The following is a 6,000-nucleotide window of genomic DNA, read 5'->3' on the forward strand; positions in this document are numbered from 1 at the left end:
CTGACAGCTCAGAGCCTGGAGCCTGCTTTGGATTCTGTGTCTCCCTCTCTCTCTGCCCCTCCCTTGCGTGTGGTCTGTCTCTTTCTCAAAAATAAATAAACATTAAAAAAAAGAAAAGAAAATCTATTTAAATACTCAATGAAGTAGAAAGGATACTGAATTTAAAAGCTGAATCAGAACACCTAGGTTTAGTATTCTTGTCAGCGGGTTTATTTGGGTAAATCAGTTACTCCCCAAAGACTTACTGCTCTGCCCACTTTGTAGAGTAGTTTAAAGATTCTCGACAAATGTTTAAGGAGCATGGCTTTTATAGACAGACTGCTGCAAGTCCTGGCTTCGTACCTAACTAGCCAGGTGACCTTGGGCAAACTTTACTTTCTTATCTGCAAAATGGGAGCAATAGTAATAGCTACTTCACCAAAGTGTTATGATGATTAAATAATATTATCTAAGTAAAGCACTCAGTACAGTGCATGGAACATGGTAAGTAGTGCAGTTAAGTATTGGCTGTGCCTACTACCAAATGAGATAATACAGGCAGAAACTCTCTCTGATTTATCAAGTTAAGTCATTCTTAGTTCCAACCAAACACTTTACAGGAATAGTTAATTGCATTACAGGAAGATTTCTTGCTTAAAAATTGACTTTAAAAATTTTTTTTAAATTTTTTTACATAGAAAGCCTTTTGGTATATTTAGGGTTTGACGTCTGAAGTACTGATCCACACATAACTGAATAACAAGTTGTAGAAAATGAGACATTCCTACGTAAATATAGACATTCCTATATAAATCAAAAGGGTTGCTGCCGCTTAGCACTCTTTGTTTGATAGTTTCAACTTCTGACACCAAAATAAAAACATTAAGAATCTTGGATGATGCTTTCTGAACCCCTGGTGTAGTTTTTCCTCCCTAGTGCTGTTTAATAAGATGCAGGTACTGACATTTTATTCTAGACAAACCCGCTTCCAACTTACTAACGAATATCAGGGTTAATGTATCCTAAGCATTTTTGTACTGAGGAAGAGAGTTCAGAATACTTTGATCTGACAGTACCACCAGTGGACACTTATTTTTGAGGGGGGGATGTGGTGTGGAGAAGAGTATGTTTGTCCACTGATGCTTCCAACCTTACAAATTCTGTGAAATGTACTCCTAAACAAGCTGGTTTTTAAAAGTATGTGAATATTTTTAGTTTGATACCATCTCTTGGGAGTATTTTGTTTCACGTTTACTACTGTGTATACTACTGCATGGCTCATTTTTAAGCTCACTTTATCTCCTAGATTGTATAGATTTTGTTAATCAAGGTAAATAAGATAGGGTTTAATGAAACAGTGTGTATTCTAGCTACACTTTTCCTAATTTTACAGAATTTTAAAGAATTTTATTCTTTTCCCCACTAAACTGAAAAATACTTTTAGTCATTCCTTCATTGTTTTTGTATCTTCGCTGTTTATTTTCCATGTTGAACTTAATTGCTTGCAGAAGTAAGCCACAGATCATTAGTCCACCAAATTCTAAGTTCTTCTCTCCCTTCTTTTAAGTTTTTAGATAGTACATACATCTTTTCTCCCTTTGGATCTCATAGTCTCCATAATATAAAGATTTGTCAGCCTGGCTGAATGTCCATTTATTGCAGAGAGTAGCCTACACAGCAAAATTCTAATTTAAAGGGAAAGATTTAATCAAGACCTTGGTGATCATTATAATGTATTCAGCTTGTTTAAAGATTTTAAACTGGGTTAATTTTTTTTAAAGCTGAAAGATATCCTGAATTACTGATCATAGTAATAATTCTAATTATACAATACTTAAAGTAATGCAGTGACTAGACTATGGGCTTTATTAGGAAACGAATCCTATTGGATTCTTTTAAAAAGTTTTTATTTTAATTTTTTTCAATGTTTGTTTATTATTATTATTTTTATTTAAATTCAGGATCAAAAGCTTCTGCACAGCAAAGGAAACAGTCAACAAAACTCATCCTATTAGGTTCTTAACCCGCTGGCTGTCCAGGAGCTGTCTAGACCATAAAGATTTGTCAAGCATTAAGGAGATGACTTATAAATCTCAGGCTGTGAATTAACATTTAAAAAATCATATACTTAATTAGTGATTGTGGAGATGAGAAATAAAGAGACTCAACTTGAGAGGGTGATGAAGTTTGATGTGCTGATTTGTCTTAAATCTTTCTTTGAACAATGAATTAAACCTTAATCACTTTTTGCTAAAAATATCAACTGGGAAGAAAATGTTTGAAATATTGTCAATAAAGATTATCTTTTACAAGAAACTATTTTAAAAGATTGAATATTCGTTGAATTGAAATGAAATCAATATTCATTGAAAATGAATTCACCTCCAGGGACAGAGTTGGCCTATGATCTCTTCCCAAAGCCCTCTTTGTTTTTGTGAGGATAGCATACACTTATCACCTTCCCGTGTGGGGAGGGCATTTGAGGGATGCAGGTGTATCACTACTGCTCTGAATGCATATTGTTTCTTGTACTGTGAATCCAGAGAAAACCATTGTCCCTTTCAACTTCACCTCCTCCAACTCCCCACTGCCACTCGCAAACCCACTGAAAAACTGAACTGAAAAAGGACTAAATATAAAGGCATATTTTGTGTTTGTCAGTTTAGAATGTTTGAGATTTTTGAAATGTGTCTTAACTAAATTTAAGTTTTACTTGCTTCTTATGATTGTGTATTTACAGACTTTTAAGAATGATTATTCTGTTTCATATGATTATCTTGAAGACTGAGGCATTAAATAATCCTAAAAAGAAATCTGAGTTTAGAAGACAGTTAAAAGCTCCACATTGATTTAGATGGATGTCTTTTTTTTTTAAATGATTCTTCTGTGCACATTTAATTATACAGCTTCTCTCTTAGAAGTACATTTATATTTACAAACATTTTATTTATAGATACGATTTCAGGACTAATCACCAAAAAGGCATTTGGGGTTCAATAAAGAAAGCAATGTGTTGGTGTGGAAAGAGTATGTACTTAGGAGAAAGGAAGTCCTAGATTTAGATCCTGACACCGCTTCTTACCAACTGTTTAACCTTGAACAAGTTCTGAGCCAATTGACTGATCTGTAAAGTGGGGAATAACAATAGCTACCAGGCAGGCTCTGGTGAAAATGAGATACTGTTTTTGAAAATGCCTAGCAGAGTATACAGTGTGTAGTGCCTACTATTCCTTAAAAGGAAAGTTACATAGAAGGCAGGAAAAAGTTAAGTTTTGTTAACTAGTTGTTTTTTTAATTAATATGATTCAATGAGCCTTCACTTATAACTAAAAGAGTTCTAAGTTACCAGCAAAGAACTCAACAGAATTTAGAAACCAATCTTTCTTTCATTATATTTTGCTGAGAATCAGAAAGGAGATTGTTTTGCAGAGCCTAGAAGGTGGCCAGAGATTACGGCATCCTTTTCTATGAACTTCATCTCCTTTACAGCAGTATCTCCTGATAGTAATTTAAAATATTGGAAGATTCAATATTTAAAATATAAAAGGACGTTAGAAACAGAAGTCTATTTTGGGAGTAGAAACAGCAAGTCCAGAAAACACCTATAAACAACATAAAATATCACAGGTGAGAACAGGTAAAGAACTTATTCATATGAGTTAGTGCTAAAAATAAAACACAAAAGATATAATCAATCAGTGGGAATTTTCTAACTCCAGGAAAACCCTATTCCCAGTAATACCGTATGTAGGTGCGTGCAGAAGCGGGACCCCCAGGCCCTCTCAGGAGTGCTAATGCTCCACGCCTGCTTCACAGGGATGGTTTTCTTCAGGATGCCATTTGTTAGTATATGGGATTGAATACTTGGGAAGGGAAATCTATTTTACCCAAATTCAAACTATTGCATTTCCTACTTTTATTGTTCTCTTACAAGTCATTTTTTCACCCACTCTCTTAGATCAGTTTGAAAAAATGTGTATTGTTGGTTATTTATCAAAATCACCATCTTGTCCTGACACTTATACTTTATATGTCAATTTTAGGTGATATTAGGAAATCAAAGTATGAGAAAATTATTTATTTAAAAATGCTGACTCTTCTAGGGTAAAAGAACTTGAAATACAAAATATTTGGATAACAAAAACTCAAAGGTTCTAGACACAAATAGATAAGGCAAAGAAATGATCCAAACTTACTGATTTTTCCAGAACTGTCCACTGAAAGAGACAAAGAAAAAATATCAGTAGATATTGGGCTTTTCCTTCTTCACCAATCCCCCAATCCTCTGCACCGGATGAAATGTGTCTCCTAAACAATAAAGTTCCTTTTATTTAATAAGGAAACTCCCATCTTCCTTCCCCTTTCTTTTAGCCTATTGTAATTTTAGAAAAATCTTGTGATTAGCTATTTTATTAAAATTTTTAAATTAAAATATGTTTGGCATATAACATGTACAAATTTAAAGTATACAAAAACATGTTAATTTGATACATTTGCATATAGTTATATGATTGCCATTATAGCAATAATTAGAACCTTTATCACTTTATATAATGATCCTTTCTTGTGGTTAGAATCATTAAGATGTAGTCTCTTAGCAAGCTTGGTGATGTCATACAGTATTGTTGTCTATGTTCACTGTAATATGCACTAGATTTCTAGGGCTTATTTGCAACTTGTTGCAAATGTGTACCTTTGAACAATACCTGTCCTATCCTCTCCCCCCGCAATTCCCTGGTAACCCCCATTTTATTTTCTGTTATAAGTTTAGCTATTTTAGATTCCACATATAAATGTAACCATATAAGTGCTTGTCTTCTGTCAGACTTATTCACTCAGCATAATACACGCAATGTCCATCTATGTTGTTGCAAAAGGAAAGATGTCTTTCTTTCTCATGGTCAAATAATGTTCCTGTGTGTGTGTGTGTGTGTGTGTGTGTGTGTGTGTGTGTGTGTGTATCATCCATTCATCCATTGGTATGGGCATTTAGTTTCCATATCTTGGCTACTGTGAATAATGATGCAACAAATATGAGAGCATATGTATTTTTTGATATCCTGCTTTCATTTCCTTTGGATATGTACCTAGAATATATGCCAGCTTTTTGATACACATCCCCATTGTTTTCCATAGTGGTTGAGCTAGTTTACATTTCCACCAACAGTATACAAGGGTTCCCTTTCCATGTATCATTGACAACACTTATCTCTCGTGTTCCCGATGAGAGCCATTCTGGCATGTGTGACGTGATATCTCGTTGTGGTTTTGATTGCATTTCTCTTGATGATTAGTGTTGCCGACCATTCGGTCATGTCTCTGTTGGTCATCTGGATGTCTTTGGAAAAATATCAATTCAGTTCCTCTGCCAATTTTGCAATTAGATTCTTCTTTGTTAAGGAGTTGTAAGAGTTCTTTATATATTTTATACATGAACCCAGTATCTAATATATTGTTTGCAAAAACCTTTTCCCATTTCATGGGTTGTCTTTTCCTTTTTAAAATTATTTCTGTTGATGTGTGGAAGCCTTTAAGTTTGATGTATTGCAGCTTGTTGGTTTTTGTTTTTGTTGTTTGTGCTTCTTGTTCATATCTAGAAAATCAGTGCCAAGACCAACAGTGAGGAGCTTCTTCCCTACATTTTCTTCTAACAGTTATATGGTATCAGGGTCTATGGTAAAATTAGTGGTCCATTTCAAGCTAATTTTTATGTGTGGTGTAAGACAGGGGCTTAATTTAATCATTCATGTTTTTTAAAAAATGTTTTTTTCCCAGTTAGTTAATATACAGCATTATATTAGTTCCAGGTGCACAATACAGGGATTCAGCAGTTCCCCGCATCACCAGATGCTCATCCTGATAAATGCACTCCTTAATCTCCATCATCTATTTAGTTCATCTTCCCACCAGCCTCCCCTCTGGTAACCATCAGTTTGTTCTCTACAATTAAGTCGGTTTCTCTTTTTTCTTTTTTCCCTTGTGCTCTTTTGTTTCCTAAATTCCACATATGAATGAAGTCAT

General features: G+C 34.3%; 1 protein-coding gene across 1 annotated transcript in view; it reads right to left on the reverse strand.

The window, feature by feature from the left end:
* Positions 1-6,000, reverse strand: part of LOC115297049 (testis-expressed basic protein 1-like) — a 36,790-nt gene that overhangs the window by 2,008 nt on the left and 28,782 nt on the right. Inside the window, exon 14 of the mRNA XM_029945526.1 lies at positions 4,176-4,196. The gene's annotated coding sequence lies outside the window, so the exon portion shown is untranslated. The remainder of the gene's footprint in view (positions 1-4,175; positions 4,197-6,000) is intronic.

Source organism: Suricata suricatta, chromosome 7 (assembly GCF_006229205.1).
Source record: "Suricata suricatta isolate VVHF042 chromosome 7, meerkat_22Aug2017_6uvM2_HiC, whole genome shotgun sequence".
Taxonomy (NCBI): domain Eukaryota; kingdom Metazoa; phylum Chordata; class Mammalia; order Carnivora; family Herpestidae; genus Suricata; species Suricata suricatta.